Raw genomic sequence first — 21,505 nt, forward strand, 5'->3', positions numbered from 1 at the left:
AACAATATTACACATAATCTTATTACAGGCCACCTATATATTTGCGTTAAAATAGTATTACATTTTATGACTCAAATAGGACTCATTTATTAAAAACTTTATTTGACTCACTGTAGATTATATTTTGTGGGCAGACTTGACTTCATCAGACTTCAACACAGCCAATTGCAGTTTAAAGACGTATATTGTTTTTACATATACATATTCTACAAAAGAAATATGTTTCAACACGCCAACGTCTATTTATTTTTTCTTCTTTCAATATTTCCATCCGTCCACCATCAATCGATGGAAAGTACATATATGCCGGGAGAATATCTCCCCTGTACCTCGTGTCAGAATCTATTTTGAGCATCTTGGAGTTAAACGATACTGTATAGAGACATGACGCAGGGTGAGGAGGGTACATACAGTGTATAAGTGGATAACAGATTTGGGGTACCTGCACGTAGCGAAATTTAAAATGCATTAGAGACCACAGCCATTTTTAACACCCACACGCACTCCTCTGCCACACTACCAGTGTCGACCCAAACGTTAAAAATGTAGTCCGTAGATGTCTTATCTTTCGATAATATTGCTGCTTGTTTGTAGCATGTTCTATCCGCTTTTGGTTCGCACAAGTACCCCGTAGATTAGATAATATACCACAATGGATTGCTAATATTGCGCGCATTACACGCAAGATGTGGGAATCGTCAAACGGGTGTGTGATTTAAACCTAACCTACACAAAAATATCGAAATATAAGTTAAAACTCATTTTAGAGTGGTATCTTTTTATAATTTGTATTGATCCAACACTACCATTTAAATGATGATAGTTAAGATATTTTGTATATATTGTATTGATGTACATTCCCTGCTCCATTATTATCAAAATATAATTACTAAACATCTGTTTTACTGCTTATTATCGTGCGATCTATTTATAATTAACAAATAAATAACAAATCTAATAATATACTTACAAATAAATTAAACTATACAATTATTGGGGATTAGCATATCCAAATAATAATAATATAATGGTTTGGTTAGACGTTAGGTTATGTATTAATAGGTACGTTATATATTTCTACGTGTAGATTGAATAAAAACTGAATAATGATGATTATCACAAATTATGCCGGAAGCCCCAGTTAGCGAAGAATGAAATAATTAGATTAATAGCGGTAGGGTTATGGGTGTTTTATTCGTACAATTATGAATTTATACAGATTCTAAGCGATAGCGATTTCCAATTTTCTCGGAGATAATGGTTAAGTCAGAATTCGGTTTTGTTGCCACAAGTAATAGCTGCGTAGTGTACACATAATATATACCTATAATACTGTGAATCTTCTATGTAACAATATCCTGTACGTATCATTTGATTAGAGGTAATTATATAGGTTTAATGCAGCAATGCCTTATGCGATTAAACTCAAAGATACAACTTCAATATTTTTTACGATATTTTAATTTTAATTCCAGCACATATAGGATATGATACAACCACGAAATGTACATGTAGAGCAAACAATTGTGTAACGGTTATACTTAGAATGAAAATATTGTCGTTGAATATTATATGGTTGTGACAAATTTTTTAGTAATTAATGTAAGCACACTGAATTTATGGTTTTGAAAATAATATTTACGTGTATAATGTTTTGTTTATTATTATGTTTGCATCAACTACAATATTATGCATTAGGTCTTACATTGGATTTACATTACCTAACAATATTATAAAATAAAATTTTGTTATAAATATGAGAATATTGCTTTAATTTCTATAAACGATCTGATTGTTTCATAATGATTTACAATTTTATATAGATTTTTCCAATTCTAAATATTGTATAACTGCCATTTAAACTGCCAGATAATATTATGTGATAAAATTGTATAGCTTTAAAATTATGAAGAAAATTATGCATTTGGTAACCCTCATGAATTAATTTCTTCTCAAAAATAATATAAACATGATTTCGCATGGTTCTACCAGTATTAATTCACATTGATATGTTTTATCCTTTAAATTATTATTTTTCCAGAAACAAAAAAATATATTTTAACTTATATTTTTGCTAGGATGTAACATTTTATTAAAAGCAAAAATTTACATTATATTTCACATAATATTATGTAGTGTAGGACATGCAAACATTTTAAAACCATTATATTTAGAATACTTTTTACCAAAACCATTTTATATCCTCTAAAATATATACAGCGTTTTAATGATCAAAAGAGGATTTTCCTTTTGTGTGATATCTTTTATGTTGTACAATATCCTCTATCGTGTTTCGATAAACTAAGATATAAGCAGAAGAAAAAATCATAAATATATTTATTAATACAACTAGAATATATTAAGTTTTGAAAACAAGTGTATCGACCGATATAAGTTTACAAAACCAAATCAATGAAAATACGTAAAGTTGCATTATGGCTTAACCAGTGTAATATAAATAAATAAAATCGTTGAAATGTATTTATAAATGTTATGTTTGAATTACTTAATTTATTAAAATTCAAAACGGTTGTTATCGGCTCAAATATAATTGATATACTTATAGTGTATAGATTGTATATGGAAGTATAAATAAAAACCACTATTTAAGCTTGGTATTAAGCATTATTTTCTCGTCAAAAAATGAATGATATAACAACTGTAATAAATTCCAATGTAACTTAGCACATGATTAATATATTTTTTTATTTTTTTTAAGGCTGATCTACAAATAAAAAAAGTCGTATAGTAGATGATTTATACGATCAATTGACTAAACCATCTAATGCATTTTCCCTATAGACGTCATAAATATAAATGAAACTGTAGTAAGACCGATGTTTGTATCCATGAACAGACTTTATATATTTAAAAGTAAAGTTTGATAGTATTATTGTTTTTTAACATAAATAAGTTTTTGGGGTGGATACAGATATTTTATTTTTTTAAAAGATTTTCCAAAATAGACGTTTTTGTTGTCATGGTTACTTATTAACAAAAACCTATTTATGATTCAAAGATTTTCCTTGTAAAAGAAAAATATCGTGTATTGAACTATAGGTTTTTTTTTTTTTTAATTTCACGAATCAAATCGTAAATTTTCGGGAATTTGACAAATTTCATTAAAGTTCTTACTTAAAATGGTCATAAAAATTAGTATGAATTTACGTTGAACTTTTTTTTTTAGTTCTAGTGTTAAAAACTTATGGGAAACGTTGTATTAAATTATCAAAATGTTTGCAAAACATAAAAATGGTTTTCAAAATGTATAGGAAAAAGTCTAAAACCTGAAATATCTATAAAAAGCAGAAAATTAACTATCATATTTTGAAAATCATACCCTGTCCAGAAAATGATAATATAATATTTTTGAAAGTTTCTACATTTATTTGTTTTTAAATTACAATTTGCAAAAAAAAAAAAAATTGGGCTAGTGGATGTCGCTTTACTGTACAGAAGGAACAAGTGAGACACTGTAATGGACGGTGTTAAATTTGAATTCAATGATATAATATCAATGTATACGAAAAACGATCCTGAACGAAGACGGTTTGTCAACCTAGGATATTTTATATAATAGTTATTACTATAACGGAATTTGTATTTCACTAAATACCGTAGAGAGCCAATTTTTAACTTGAATTTACATATTTTGTTGAAATATAATATATCTAATAAATATCCATCAAATTGAGTGTTTGGTATTATGATATTGGGCTTTAAAATAACTATTTTGAAACTTAAAAAAAATTTAAACAATACCATAATTATTAATGAATATTCCGTATAAAATAGTCAGTACTCTGGTATATTTGAACTGAGATAATTGCTTCATATTAAAACAGTAAAAACATTAATTCTCTATTTAAATGTTTTTTTTTTTTTTTATTTCTATGTTAAATATTTTGTTTAAATCATAAAAAAATGCATGCGATCATTTTAGCTTTGACAAACATACAACGGATATTATATTATTACTCATGTTATATTAATAAAGTTTACAGTTAAAAAAACTGTACTTTGCATGAATACATTTGACTAATATTCAAAAATTAATGAAATTGTCAATGATTTTATAAAATACAAACCTTTTTTTTAGCATATTAAAACAGGTACTTATAATGTTATATTAATTTTATAAAAATCTTCAATTTTAGATATATTACTATGGTAAATATTTGCTATATTATTTAAGTGTCTTGTTCAGCGTATATCATGTTAAACATACATGTAAAACAATAATACAGCAAATGTGTGTGCTATAAGTTCAAAAATAGTATAGAGCCAATAGTGATAGCGAAAAATCCTACATTTCCTCCGATAATTAAATTGTTTTTATATACAAAGATTATTATATTAAATATGCACCTTGGTATAGTATAATAGTGTAATACTAAAAAGTTTTTACATTTTATCCTAGATCTTCGTTTACAGACTTTAAAAAAAAACAGCAGCATAGCACTTTTACTATAAATACCTAAAGGATGTAACAGGAAGCCCTGAGTACCTGACTGATGACATATAACTTTTGTTCCAATCAATATTAAAAAAAAAAATTGTATTTATATAATTTATAATCACATGCACTATACGTATAATATAAAAAACAATTATTTTTTTAATACTGAAAATGTAATTAAAATTTTTTTGGATAAATTCAAAATAGCCAATTTGTGAATCTGATTATAAGAACAGTTCTATTTATGGTAAAAATATTTATCCAAGCCAAGTAGTTTAGTATTTTTTAGACATTTTTAAAATATCAAATTTTTTTGTTGAAATAAATCTGGAACATAATAATTACTTTTTTCAAAATATTATTTTTGGGAATTTGCTGACATGAGTACCTATAATATTTCTTAAATTATTTATTAATCAATAATCATATAACTTTAACAATTGTTGTCATACGTTTAAGTAGCATCGTTTTTTTTTTTTTTTTTTCAGGTTTTCTTGTTACGTTCTGTATAGGTAGTAGACCTCGAGCTGACTTAGGTACTCATTGAGCATGCCACTATGATGGATGTGTTTAATTTGAATTGAATGAAAAATTATTGTACTAGACGAAAAACTCTATTCTGAGGGGAGACGGTTTGTAGACCTATATTTCTAAAGATATTTTATTATACTATATTTATATGTATATAAGTAATACTGTAGATTTAACTATTTTTTGAAAAAAACAAACAGCATACATTAAATAGTAGTTCTTAAAATACTATTTCATATTAAATTACAAGGTATTATTACCTAACTCATACAGCCATAAGACAATACCAACGTACTGTAGAATGGTGTAAATAAGTTCGTAGTAATGTGGTATAAATTGACGGTATTATTAGTGATATAGTTTAAATATTGATTAAAATGAATCAAAAATGTTGAAAATTGCATCGTGTTCTTACCTTTAGTAAATAATAATAACAAGAAATTTAAGTCTCTACGAAATATTATTCAAACTACAACAAAATAACATACATCGTTATTTTTCGTTTAAATATTCAATTTTATTGAAATTTCATGTTGAAATGTCCTTAAAATAAATTGTGCATTTCGACGGTATTTTGTTAAAAGAGCGTATACCAAATTTTGATTTTTTCAGGAAACAAATAAATCTGATTAAATACTCGATTTTTAAGATAGAACATTCATTTATACATTTTATTAAACATAGACTCCATGGAACTAAAATTACTTATTAAATTGCTTAAACTAAATTTATACTTAATGTTATATTCATTTAAAAAAAATGTATATGGTATAGGCCCTTTTAACAATTCCAATTTTATAAACGCCCTTTTAATTTTATACAGTATTTGTATATCCATACATTATACTATATTGTATCTATTAATTTGTTGGTTTATTGTTAACTGATAATATGAAATTGGAGGGAAATTAGTAATTAAGTGTTACCAATACAAGTGATGTTCAGACGTTCAGTGTGTAACCTAGTAAAACCACTTAGTTCAATCTGGTAATATACGAACACCAATCATCATAATTATTCTTATAAACTGTGAAGGTTGTAAACAATTGGCATGCATTCGGTGTGGTATAAGCCCTTTCAACAGTTCTGTGTAGATTATTTTAATTTTTAAAAGGGCGTCTGCATATCTTGAATTCGGTATTGCTATCTTATTTTTTAGTAGATGTATACGCCGGTTTACCAGAATATGCTCTTTTTAATTTTCAGTAAAAAAAAAATTTACTAACCCATGTTGTCAAAATCTGGTTTTGAGCATATTATATTCCCGTTTTATCAAATTTAAAAAGCTAGTCCAATTTTTTAACCATAATAATAAGTTGGTTCTACAATTATTAAAATCTTATCGTTTGCCGTTATTTGTAAAAATAGATGTAAATGTCTAAAATAATGAAAACCCATTACGTCATGGGTTTGTTTAGTGTTGATTGTTTGACTAACAATGTTTGAGTTTTTGGGGAATAGTTGTCTTTATTAGTTCATAATTTATCACCTACCACTCTACCAGTTTGTATCTACAATATAGGTACATAGGATATACTATAAATATTTACTATGTAGACCAAATGGAGTTAATATTATTAAATATGTTTTCGATAATGCGATCGCTTAAGCGTTGTTTCCTATGCCGTCATATCGCAATATGCATTATGATTTATGATATCGAAAAATATGAATCGATATCGAAAATGACCAAAAATGTCTACGATATCGCTGCACAAGCAAGTTATTATATATTCAAACTAGCCAATTTAGTCCAAAACCAAAATCGCTTTGGATATTATTTTTATTGTAATTTGTTTTTCAAATATGTGTTGGTACACAATAAAAAAACGTGATAATAGCTAATATACCTACCTGATCAAAAGGTTATAATAAAATAAAAGTAGAGTTAATTTCTACTGAGTTCATTTAAAAACAAAATAATAATATCTTTCACAATTTTCAACTCATTTATAATTAGCCAGAATGTTAGTAACGTTGGCTGTAAATAATAATTTATTAAATTACATGGTTACAAACTACAGTGTTCCTAAGCTTAATGTATATTTTATTATAACAATACGATAACATTTAAATATTATTTACTGTTCCAAATATTAACTCTTTATCGCACATTATTATATTCGATTCAATTCACATTTTACGTTATGGGGCCCGTTAAGTTTCGTATCAGTCTTACGCTGTGGTGTTTTTTAACATAAATATGTTTTTTGGCTGGATACGCGTTTATTGTTTCTGACCAAATTTTTATAAAGTTTTCATTCTTTTGGTTACTTATTAACAAAAACATATTATTTATGATTCGTTGATTTTTTTTGTAGAGGAAAAATATCAAGTACCGTGTCATGGTTTTTATTTATTTATTTGTTATCTATTTCTATGAACAATTTTTCCGGTAAAAGCGGAACGATCGAAAAATGAATTTAACCCTTTTGATGATCGTAAATCAAGTGTGTGTGTTATTTTTAAGATTTAATTGCTCTGTTTTCTCGACGGTTTCTATATAAGCGTAAGGAAAAACTACCAACGAGACGTCAGCGTGGTCAATGCAACCTTACCCCGCTCAGAACCCTTGTTCGAGGATTGAAAATTGCATTTAAAATCGATATCATGAACCGACTGCTACACCGAGATCGAAGTGGGATCGCATTGACACCCATGGCCACAGTTGAAGATTTTTATCCACTTTTAGTCTTACGCAAGAGTCGATATGGCTCTACTCTATATATATATTTAGTATGTATATTACACCTGCCCCCCGAGTCGGTGTAGGTACTAACCATAACACTTGCATAGCGCGTTTTATGTCTTCGTCGAGTTTATGCACATCACGTCTTATTATAATATATAGAGAGCATTCCTCCGACTAAAGCTTTAATTCTTCTAAATACACTATGAAAACGTTAATCTTGCCCATTGTTGTACCACACTGTTTACGTATGCGACTATATTCCATGCCGTATTGCGTTTATTGTCTTTAATCGTGAACAAATCCATGAAAGCTTGTTGAGCCACGTATTTCTTGCTTTAAAGACCTTTGTTAGTTTATCAATATAAACAAAAAGAGAAGCAGTGATTCCGGTAATGAGCACTCGTCTCACTCGAGATTTAATACAGTGGAATTACATTTTAAGGGTTATCTTAGCTGGATGGCGGTGAAAACACGAAACGTTTTGTGTTTGATCAAAACTTAATTGTTGTTCTCGGTTTTCTTTAAAACAAACCAATGGAAATTTACTATCCTCAACGAATCCTAAATATTAACTACAAATCTACGACTAAATCTTAGCACATTATACTATTAGGTACCCATACAGAAATTTGTAGAATATGTTAATTTCTATCTTGTGAAATATTTTAACTGGATACAAAAATAAAACACTTCACAGACGGATCATTTTACTGAGATAATAAAATGCATAAAACATTGATTTTTATGTAATCCACAAATATTATAAGTACGCGTGGAATGCTGATTTAAATTCACAGTAAATCAGTATGTTATTTTATATATTGAAAAACATCCGTTATATAATATTAATTTGCACTTTCAGAAGAAAAAAAAAGGACAACGGGTTTTTAGATGTCCATCGTGTCATAACACTTAATGACTTTGGTGACATTTTCCTCTATCTATCTTCCGCATCGGTTACGCACAAATCTATCTATATATTCACGCGAAAAACTATATTTGCAATCAACACTCTTTCCACGTATCCCTATGCTGGCATTTTTTTTCTATCACCTCCCTTTGAGTCACGCGGTTTCCCAAAAGATAAATCGATAATTTCCCATTTATACCTCATTACGCCGCATTTGCTGGTTGACTAATAATATTATGAATTTATGATATTTACCAACGATCATAATATTATTATTGCGGTCGACTCTCGGGATAACTCGGTGTTTGATGAAAAAAATTACATTCGAGTTATTAAAAATGTCAAGGTATAGCTGCAATTTAAAAGAATAGCTGGATAGCAATAATAGCAGCAATTTAGTTCTATATGCAGGTGGCGTCTAAAGGATAATTTCGAGATACCGAGATTTCCAGTCACCGCGAGATTCGACCGTATTTAAGTATAATAATATTATTATCATCGTCCCAAACACATATTTTTATTTAATACTACCCCGCTCTGTAATAATAATAATAACAGTGGCGCGCATTATTATACCTATACCACCCATACAATACCTATATAAGCGTTTATCGTCGGAGAGCTTTTTTATATTAATGTTTGGGGAATTTCGGCTATAAAACCTGAGGGGAAAAAATTCACCCAATTAAAAGTCGTAACAATAAATTATACACGGCGATATAGCTAACTCACACAAACGCACCCATATCATACACATATCTAATATTATGTCTGTAGGCGAAGGCTGCACTATACTTTTGGGTGTAATAATATAATGTGGTAATAACCGCACGACGGTAAACCAACGAGTGTCTGATTTTTCGTCGGCAGCAGAGGACGTGTGGAACGGTGCGTCGCAGTTAAATCACAAATCTTTGATACGTCGTGCGTATCATAATATTATTATTGTGAATTTTTTCAATACATGGACGGTTAATTTGAAATTACCACCCGACGTTTGAATAAAATGAGAGTGAGCACTACAAACGGACTTACAGAATATACAAAAAAAAAATTATTTTCAAACTTCGCCAAACAAATAACAAAAAAAAGCTAGCAGTACGAAACGTAATAAATCAAGCGACCGGCCCGTGGAACGCCGTCTCAGACGTCAGCGCACACATGGCATTTCGTAATAAGAACGATTTTTTTAATTTTTAATTGTGTATTCACGCACACAACTGTTTATTATTATACTTATTTACTATTTTATTTTTCATTAGCTCCGAACGTACACGTTTTAGGTTCGTCGAAAGTGTGATCATTATCATAATATTATATATTTATTAGTGCGTTTAATCGCTATGTTTTCCAGTTACAAAATATGTAAAAAAAAATTCATCATAAGGTGCCAGGTATTTTTCACCCCCGACTTTTTAGAGCAAATATACACAGTACGCACCAATGAATAACAGTCATTATTATTGTTCATTCTACAATCGTTTTAAAGGAAAAACGCAAGTTGCACAGTTAAAATTCATAGGTATTTTAGAGATGACACATTCGTATTTACAAATAGTGGATACCGAAAAAGTTACAGCTGTTTGAACTCAAAAATATTATTTTCTTTCGATTCTGTAATAATATAGTGGCCGAATCAATATATAGTTGTCTATTTGTGTCAACATGATAATAATATATTTTATATAAATTATTTTGAATTTACTATGTTCACAACTTCGGTATCGCGGAACCACCTGTGAAATACAGCGTTTTTCTATTTAAACGAATATTATGAATTTTGTATTTTTCTTAAAGTATTTTGTATATACGAGTGATATTAAATCCCGTCGACCGGGACTAAAGGGAAACGTGCGCTAGGTAACGAAACGCTAGCCTTAATAGAATATTATCGTCATGTGTGCCTATAATACCTACATAATACAATATTATTTATAATATCATCTCTAAATTTTTTTTTTTTTTTAATTTTATTCCGCTGTGATTAGGCCTACTTCGTTTTTTACGGTCGCCTTGTCCGCCTCGGTCAAATTCACACGAAACCTCATCACGGCGCCGCAACCCTTCTCCCCCCCCCCCTCCTGGTAGCCGCTAACTCACACGCCGACGCGCTCACACGTATAAAGACACACTCGCACACCGACACACTTGCACGCGCATACAAGCACACACGCCGACACACTTACACGCACCCACACTCACCTACGTACGCACACTTACGCACACACACCCGCACACGTGCGCGGGCGAGAGGATTTGCGCGCGCGCGTGGACGTATACGCCGCCGGCGACTCGAAAACGGTTTCCATGCGGCGACTGCGGCGCTGCTCATTGCTCCTGTCCCCGCGAATCGCTCTCTCACCGCGACGTTTCGCGGCGAACATTCCGCACGGACTCTGTTGCATGCGGTCTCGGAGAGGAGTCATTTTCACCCGCTGCCACCACCGCCGCAGTCGCGCTCCCGTAATCGCAAAACGTTTTTTTTTTTTTTTTCGTATTTTTGGTTTTTGATTTTTTTTAATAATTTTTATTTTTACACATTTTGTCGTTTATCCGACACGACCCCTTCTCCCCCCCCCCCAATTTCCTTGCCGCGACGGCTTTAAAATGTTTCGTTTTTTTTATACGCGTATCACATAAACACGCCATCCGCCGTCTCGTCTCCGGAGATCGGTTCTGCAGATTCGCACGACAGTTTCGGGTAAGTCCATAATATAGACACACGCGCACACGTATTTAATTTCATTCGTCAAAACGACTATAATATTATAATAATAATATTACCGTTCACAGGTACACTTAGGCATATTTATACGATTTTGACACAGAGTAGATTGTTGTACACACGTCGCCTGCAGTCGGCAGGTACGATAATGTCTACAACTGACGTACAGTAATATACCCATTATTATCTTGTCACGTCAAAACCAACAAAATCAATCGGTATGTTAAATACATAGGTAGCTCTCCTACCACTGTAGATGTGTTGCGTGCACGGAACAGATGAGACTATATTATATTAGCTACCTACCAGACGAATAGACGATAGGTAGGCTACTAATATAGAATAACAACTTATAACTAATACAAAAATAATTATGATTATAACCATGTTAGCTAAAAAGACAGAAATTACGTACCGACTGTGGGTTGCTGGATTTATTGACGTTTAATCGAGTTATAAATATTCACATTTAATGTTTAGCTAATATGAACTTTATAGGTATTCTTTTGAATTGAGTATTTTTTTTCTCGTGTTCAGTAGAACAAAATTTTTATAATAAAAAATAAAATGAATAGTTATAGACACAAAACATTGTCAATTATTTTTTCTTCATAATGTATCAAACTCAAATTTCCCAAATAAGAATTGAATTTACTATAATAAATTAAAATGAATTGATATTTTTTTAGAAATCGTAATAACGTGACTATAATAGTTATATAACTTTTCATTTCATACTATTCTCATTTGTCATGATTAAATATGTATTCTTCTACGAATAACTCTATACTGAATAGTAAACTGTATCTAATTGGCTACTCACGTGGTGAGCAGTCCGCTTTATAATATTTTATTTAATAAAGTTATTTATGTATTGGTTTTGAAAATATTAAATAATATACAAAAAGCCCCTTAAACCTATCAATCAAACAGGATTTTGATGTCTTTTAATTTTATTTATATATTCGATTTTAAACGTCAAAATACCCATCATAAATTGAAGTGTGTATGCTCAATAACATAACAAATTTAAATTTTTGAATAATAATAATAAGTCGATTATACATAATATGTGTTATATTCAATTTATTACGATTAACTGACATAAAACGGTAAAATATAGTTTTTTACGTTACATATTACCTACATGAAAACTATTATATTTTAAAATTAAACCATTTCCTCGACTTTAACCATAGTGAAATAAAACCACCATAATATAACTCATAATGGCATTAATTTTGTTACAGTTACAAGTATCCAATCTTAATTAGGTTTGAATTTAACAAAATCCTATTACTCTAATTGCACTACCACTGTACTTAGTAAGTACTCCAAATCGACGAGAGAAATTATAATGATAATTAACTTTTTTAATAAACTATTGAAAATATAGAGCTTGTATTTTCCGATGTAATTAAATATAAAAGTAGTTCAAGTAAAGTAAGAATTCAAATAGTCAATATCCGATAAACAATTGGATTATTAAATTATTGGGAGCTTAATAAATACAATACATTAAGAAATGTTAAATGTACAAATAAGTATGCACACGTATTTTTATGAAAATATAAAAATATAAACTAGTTATATAGAAATTATTTCTAAATATTTTAGTCAAAACCACTATAGAGGTTATTAACTCTATAAGTTCTGCCAATAATTAATAAGCTGGTAAGGTTTTTTTAAAAAACATGGTATGAGAAATTTAACAAAAAAAATAATATTAACAATAATATTACCATCGACAAAATAGTTAAGATTATTAATTATTGTACATTTTAAATAACTAATTTCTCATGATTTATAAATATATTATTATAAACGAATTATAAAAAGAGATGCTATAAAATAATTAATAAACAATATAATATTATTTTGTTCATTATTGTAACACGGCGCAATGAATAGGCAAAATAGGTACATGCTAGGTACAAGACATTTCAATAATACAATAATAATATTATTATTTGGTACATCCTAATTATTTTTATTTTTATATTATTTTTCATGTACCATGTAAATAATATGTTTTCTTAATTTTTATATTCATGCATTAATAGTTTTAATCGTATAAACGAACTATACAGTTGTTAGTATGACTTATTTTTAAAACAAATGCAAACATATTACTATATTAGTATAATATTACACAAACCTAATTACAGATCTGACATAATATTAAAGTTCACACCAGGTATCGATAAAGTTTAGAGATAAAATAATTACAAACAAAACACATTTCTATGCAATGTTTTAATGTAAAATCATTTACGTTATTGATTTAATCGAAATATGTATATTTAGAGGTAATCAAAGAATTCCCCTGATTTTCATAAAATGTAAAATACACCGATCTAAAAACGTAATATACTCGAACTAGAAGTTCCAAGAAAAAAAAACCATAGGTATAACTTTTTATTTTATGGATTTCAATTTTTTTTCTCATTTATATATTTTGAGATTTTACGCTGAACGTAATATATACTATATACATATCATTTGACGTCTTGAACTTGTTATACCAGGCAACCTTTAGGTTTCAGGGTTTTATTACTTTTCAGTAATATATATATATATATATATATATAGATATAAAACAAAAAACAAAATCAAAACTAGTGAAAAAAAAACCTATACATTTTTAGTTGTGCATTTCGTGAAAACCGAATGTATAATATTATAAAACAAACTTTTTTTAATCCTTCCGAACGTAAAATGTCCGCGCGTTTTTAATTAAGTGTCCGTCGTATATCGTGAATAAAAAATAAAAAAAAAAACCCATCCCTTTTTCAGCATAATATATAGAATTCGACGATGTACTGTACGTTGATACACACTCACACACACACACACACACGCACACGCACACACACGCATGCACGGAGCACCCTACAAATACATAACATAAACATAATATTATATTGAGCGCAGTCGTTGTGGCGGCTGTATGCAGCGTCCGATTATACTATGCTATACATACGTCATTTACGGGAGCTCCATCACGTTCACCTCGGTAACCAACTCTACTAACACATACCGCGACCATACCGCCACCGTGTCGCATGTATATCGGCGTTGTGTATACGCACGTTCATTATTTTGCAGGAAAAACTTTGTGGTCCAAATTACGACCGTATAATGTACTGTCGTCGGTCCAATCTGCACGACGACACGTCTCCGATGACCATAAAATTATAATTATTTTATCATTATTATTATTATTATGCACTACAGTTGAACAAGTAGAGATCGGTTATTCTCGACCTTTTCAAACTGACGACCCGTCATTTGATTTAGATATTATTACTTTTTGGTGACACCTAAAATTATTCTTCTTGTATAAATGACGTATGGGTGTGGGCAACCCCGCGATCCTCATTAATCCTCGACTCTCGACTCTCGACCCTCGAACTCCGAGGGGTTCGCAAACCCCAAGTTGAGAATCAGTTAAGTAAGCGACTTGGCCATCCATACGATTGAGCACGATCGTATACGTTTTAAATGAACTAACCATATAATATTGTATACGGGGTGATCCGTGTATCGTCGGACACAACTTATTTAAAAAAACACAAACGTTTTTGAATAGTACTTCTTTTACATTATATTAATAGCAGTTAACATTAAACGATACTCTTTAGTATTGTTTTCGAAAGCATTTTTTTGAAGATTTTTACTTTTTTGAATGACGACCACATACATTTTTCATTTCATATTCCTAAGCAGGACATTATTCAGAGTATGTCAATCTATAAAAATCACATTTTTGACAAGAATTTGACGATCAACATTTAATATTTTTAGAAAAATGTTATTTTAAACGACTTAAAATTATGAAAAAAAAAAATACTTTTAAAAACGTTATAGTTTTTGAAATAATGAGTAAAATGCGTTAATTAGGTCATCCGATAGTTGTATATCAAAGAACAATAAAAGTGAGTAGTGCCTACACGTTATAACTAAATTCGGTAAACAATACCGTTTGAACATGATCTCATGTGCAGTTATATAACGCTATTGTGATTACATTTCAATGACATAACAGTATATTATACAGAGTGATTCACCATACATGCTCACTTCCAATTTTTTTTTACGCTATTCATTATTTAATACTTTTTTTTTGGTATTTTTAAGTATAAGTACTCCTCAAATACCACCACATTTTCAATTATTTAATTGTTTTTTGCTATTGTATCTTGCGGTGATTTAAACCTCTTTTTTAAATGCGAATCAGTTTATTTTTACAGTTAATTATAAATAACCCCATATGACATTTTTAAAAACATGTATGTGTCTGTGTTTAACTAATTAGAACGAGTTTTATCTGATGTGTGAGTCATTTGAATGATAGAATTGAATATTGATAATAAGCTTAGAAGATATTATGATGGCTATCATGGTTAATAAATGGTATAGTATAATATTTTAGACTAATATTTTAAAACTCCGGTAATTTCAACAAGCTATGAAATGCTAAATTAATATTCATTACCTACTATATTTTTAAGTTATTATAATAGCCCTAACATCTTTTTAAAAATACCATCATGAACGTTATTACTATTAGGTAATGACTCTGAAACCACTTGATAATTTACACTAAATCATGGTCGTGGGTCAAATTTGAAAAAAGAAGTTTGTAAAATATATTCCTTAGTCCTTATAAATGACTTAATAATAATAATAAATCCTAAGTATTTAGATAGTAATTAGTGAAAAGTCCCAAAAATCAGAATATGAAGAAATTCATAATCAAAGAATACATTGAAATATTGCATTATTGGTAAATCGCTCTGTATTTTCTGTTTTAATTTTTTTTTTTTTATGGCACAGCATCATTTAGAGGCAGATATATTAGTCGTGCTCGATTGATGCGCTGCCTCTGTCAATTTGAATAAAAAAAAATATCCGTTGACCTGTTATGAAAACGCGTGCTTGCCAGTTGTAGGTAGGCAAAATATTTACAAACAAGAAGCAATTTTTATCGGGAAAATTTTTTGACGCACCTGCGGCGATTGGACGGTTTTCGTCCGCTATTGCTATGCTCGCTTGGACGGCGTTAAAATAAATCGAAAATATCCGTCATTTATTACTGAAAAAAAAACCCCTCGCTAGATGGCCGCACGGACCTTCAAGTTCGGACGAGGTCTAAGTGGTATATATATTTACTGTATATACACACGTGAAGCGGTTTTGTAGTACAAACGTCCGTCGCGCTCGATCGTGTTTTGACGTAAAATAAAGGCGGAGTCAGCAACAATTAACAAAAAAAAAAAGAAAAATCGAACATGCTCATTAGCAATACTTAAAAAGTTTCCGCCGATAAGGGACGTGCGCTGAATCTTAGTCTATTGAACGTTTTCGCCGGCACGAAACGGTTTTCGTGCAAACGGCGTTGTACGATATTATATATTGTATAGGTACGTGACGGTTTGGCCGTAACAATACAACCTATACATTGTATATTGTTGTCGCGCACCACGTAATTATTAGCGTTTGGAAATTAAATTCCTCCGGAAAATCGTTGATTTGCGAGCAGGGATGTATGAGTAAATAATGTTTTGAGTATAGAGACCATAATATTTTCCCAAAATGTATCTCAAAACAATTGTTTTCTGTGCCAGAAAAATAGTCAAAAAACATACTTTTGTTACGTCTTGCTCCTTGGTGTTTTCAAACAACAATTCATAAGCAAAAAGAAAAACCAATAACAACATACATATCATTCATATTATGTGTTAATATATGTGAATGATAAAAATCTATTTGTATCCACTGTAAATATTTTCAACCGGCGATCTATTCACACATCAACTATCATTGTGAGATTACGTTGTATGGTTCTCAAATCGTGGGGTCACGAGTAACCGTATAATTTAAAACAAAAAATAGGATATAATAATTTAGCCATTTAGGACAGATATTAAAATATCATATAATCGCCCAACCCATTCATCGCATATAATATACTTGTAAAATTAATATTGTTTTCACGTATACCGTCTACGCATTTCTTTATAAAACCTATTGTTACGAGTATGCTGCCTTATATGCCATATTATACTCCCGCGTATGATCCAAAATACACCCCTACTCGGGGGGGCAAAAAAAAAATGATTACGTGGACGGATTAGAGCGTTAAGTCGGCGGCACGCGGTCCCGGAACTAGACGCTGTTCAATTATTATTACACTTACCTCGACACGAATTATTGCGTATTAGCGCCGGGGAGTTGTAGTCACCGGAGCCGCCGCACACCGACCACGCGTGTACCAGCCGCAAAGCCGTATAATAATAATATACGTACGTTGAATTTCACCGGTTTTTAGCGGGACTTCTCGTGGGGAGGTGATCGGTGAGCGCCGCGGCGCGTGGCGGGAGGTGCGTCCGTTTCCCTGACAGACGTCACACGCCGGCCGACCGGCTGTCGTTCCGTCAAAATCCCGGATCCGCAGTAGGGTACCGCAAACTCCACACACCCACCCGTCCACCCACAAACAAACACACCCACACACACACAAACTCGGGATCCGGACGCAACGCCTCCGCCTTCATCGTCCGCTACCTCTACCTATTTATACTTCTCTGTGAGTAGTATCCTATACATATACGCGTATAATACATTGCGGTGCCATAATATATTATATATAATTCGGTTGCCCTTGTCGTCCACGGTGACTTTTCAGTGGCGATATGCACGTCGGCCGTACGTGTTCGCATCACGCGATACGCCGCGCCTCCAACGCCGCACGACCCGCACGAGCGTCATTCGCTCGACGGCGGCGGCGGCCGGTTGACGGTCACACGCGCTAACACACACAAACCATACACGTACATTAATCAATATCTTTATTTTACTATATTTTATGCTTTTTTTGTATTTTTTTATATTGACGGTCTGTTTTTTTCCCCTCCCAAACGCAATATTTTCATATAGTGACCCGTTTCGACGACAATAATAATATATATTATTACCTAGGCGCGTACCTATGTGTTTCTTCAAATCCGTGTGTGATATTTTGTTTACGAAACAGATTACACATAGGGAAACGATAATCGCCCGTGTCGCATGCGATATTACATAATAACATATTACAGCGTAAAACCACAATGTATATTTTCCAAATAAATTTTTGCCGACCTGTCAAAACTAATCCATCATCACACATGTGTAGTAGTACATCGCGGCGCTGCTGTACGATAAATAGTATGCAATATCGCTAATTAATTGTACGTAAAAGATGAAATACTCGCTCGTGCATTACACTGATTGACTAACAGGATCATTAGATAAAGAAACATTCGTAGAAAATCCAAATAATCCACATCTATAGTAGTAGTAGCAGTGGTATAGTAGTGGTAGTATTTAGCAGACGTGTCACCAACTAAGACAGTCCGACGCGCCACCGAGATTAGTGAATCTAAATTGTATTGTGTTATAATTAAAATTGCCAGTGGCAAAGTTTCTTTGGAAAAAATTATTCCGTGCTGAAATGTATTCACAGAAACAAAATAGAATTCATTAAAGCGCTGTAATGTGTTTCTCAAAAGAAGATAAAAAAAAATGTCACAATAATAATTATTAACGTAAAATAATTATTGTCGAACCGATAACAATGTAGGTACCTACATAGATATTGTCGATTTTACAATTATTTTAATTTATTTTTAATTGATTATACTTAAAATATTCAACCTATAACACATTTATTTGTCCCAGTAAAATTCTTAACTGACTATAACCATATGAGTTAATTCGTTTATAGGATTATACTACATACCTACATCGTTTAAAACAATATTTCTATCCACAAAAAAGTAAATACTAATTGTGTCATTAGTTCTTACCAAACTGTCGGTATTATTCGGAGACCATATTTATTTTTTTAAATTTACAGCTTGATTTAGGATTTTATAATGCTCGATAATAAATGAAAACACATAAAAAAATATATTCAACCTATAACACATTTATTTGTCCCAGTAAAATTCTTAACTGATTATAACCATATGAGTTAATTCATTTATAGGATTATACTACATACCTACATCGTTTAAAACAATATTTCTATCCATAAAAAAGTAAATACTAATTGTGTCGTTAGTTCTTACCAAACTGTTGGTATTATTCGGAGACCATATTTATTTTTTTAAATTTACAGCTGGATTTAGGATTTTATAATGCTCGATAGTAAATGAAAACACATAAAAAAATATATAAAAACGTTAACACATAGTACTCCTATTTTTAAGAAATCTTATTATGTTATGTTCTTTTCGTTGTAAATGTTATTCATTGTACGTATTGTTTTATCAACAATGTGATGTTCTAAATCAGTTATTATGTATAGATATATACATAAGTATATTAAACTAAACACATACCTTATTATAATCTAGCTGAGTACCATTCTTAATACAATTTCATAATAATATACTCAGAAAAAATGTATATACTGTGCATGAAAAAATGGAAAAATTTTTTTTATATATTATATAATATAAATTCGCAATATTTTTTGGTTTTTTTTCTTAAAGAAAAGTGTTCATAAACCATAAGCCAAACTTCATAGTTCAAATAAAATATATAGTGTTGTTCTGAATACGTATATAATACATTATAATATATAGAATATATTTTGAGTTACAAATCAATTGCATTACATATATAGATGTAAATTCGATAATTAAATCTAAAACATAATTATTAATCAATAACTGATGTGCGTTGGATACAACCAACATACGGGACTTATACTAACGTGCACATGGCAGGAGAATCTAGAATTATATTGATTACGTATTCACTATTTATGTTACATAAAATAAATGTAGCAACAATTTCGGTTACCTCAATCGTCCGAGATCAAAAATAATATTAGGTCAAAAATAACAAATCGTTCAGAAATATTTTAGAAAATAGGATGTATTAGATAAGTACTTGGGAATTTTTCAGGAATATTTTAAATTCAACTAATAAATAGTAGACAATATAAGAGCGAAGTTGTATTTTTTTCTTTTAAGCAAATAATGTATAAAACACGAAGCCGTTTCATTGTTCAATTATTTATAAATCATAAATTATTTCTAACTAAATGGATGTCATCTATTTAATTGTTGGTATTGTTTACATAATGTAGATACTAGAAGTTCCTATTGAACCATTTGATGAAAATTTAATTAATCGTATTCCTAAAATACATTAACCGGTCACGAAACCTAAAAATAATTTTATTTAGTCCTTAAATTATTTTCTTTTGGGGTAGTTTTTCGTATTTCGTAATAACTATGGTTATATATATCGCAGCAACTACAAAATATCAAGTCAAGTACAAAATAAAAATGAATACGTTATAATATTACGAACACACCCGCTATTGTCACTCGCCTATAATAACGCCCCATCACGTCAACTTATTAAGCCTGTATATAGCAAAGTCCAGCAACACTGAGATATAATAATACATTTTATTAGAAATAATAATTAAATTTCCCCTTGCAAGTGGACGTGATGGTTATGGGGAATTTTCCATTTAAAAATTCCGTGTATATAATATAATAGATTCGTCATTGTCTATATTATGTTATTAATTATTATGTATTATATAAATATCCTTAGAAGCACAAAGGCTTTCTTTAATTTGCCCGGGAAGATTAATTCCAGGAAGTTGCACAAAATGTGGAAACTAACCAGTTACTCTGAAGATTTTCATAAAAATTGTTTGACTGTACTGATTAATAACATTTAACAAGTCCAGGATTGGGTAGGTAGCTTCCAGTTAGTGAGCTGAGAGGTCCCGAGTGTTGATCTCTGTCTCTATGTATTATGGTTATTAATGCGTACTCATCATCATTATACCACGTAGTACACGGATACCAAAAATAAGGTTGGATAATATCATTATACCGGCTGATTATTTTTTAGCACTTTATATTGTTTTAACAATCTTTGTGGCCAATAATTCTTTGCGACGAACCCAATATTAAATTATTAGTTTTGTTATTCGTTGAATACATATTATATAGATAGAAAATATTAGGTATCTTTTAATAATTTGATCTGGATTTTTTTTTTTTTTAATCATATTAGCCACCCGAAATAATTGTCGATCCAAGTACTAATGACTAACATAATAAAGTAACATGTTCTATAGATCAATTGAACAGCATAATATTATTAACA

The 21,505-nt window shown here is 30.4% G+C and overlaps 1 protein-coding gene across 7 annotated transcripts in view; it reads left to right on the forward strand.

Annotated features, from left to right (window-relative positions):
• Positions 1–10,917: 10,917 nt before the first annotated feature.
• The window catches only part of LOC132946784 (muscarinic acetylcholine receptor M3), a 91,603-nt gene continuing 81,015 nt past the window's right edge, over positions 10,918–21,505 (forward strand). For all 7 annotated transcript variants that reach the window (XM_061016861.1, XM_061016862.1, XM_061016857.1 and 4 more), the window contains exon 1: positions 10,918–11,293. The gene's annotated coding sequence lies outside the window, so the exon portion shown is untranslated. The remainder of the gene's footprint in view (positions 11,294–21,505) is intronic.

This window comes from Metopolophium dirhodum, chromosome 6, assembly GCF_019925205.1.
Source record: "Metopolophium dirhodum isolate CAU chromosome 6, ASM1992520v1, whole genome shotgun sequence".
Lineage (NCBI taxonomy): Eukaryota > Metazoa > Arthropoda > Insecta > Hemiptera > Aphididae > Metopolophium > Metopolophium dirhodum.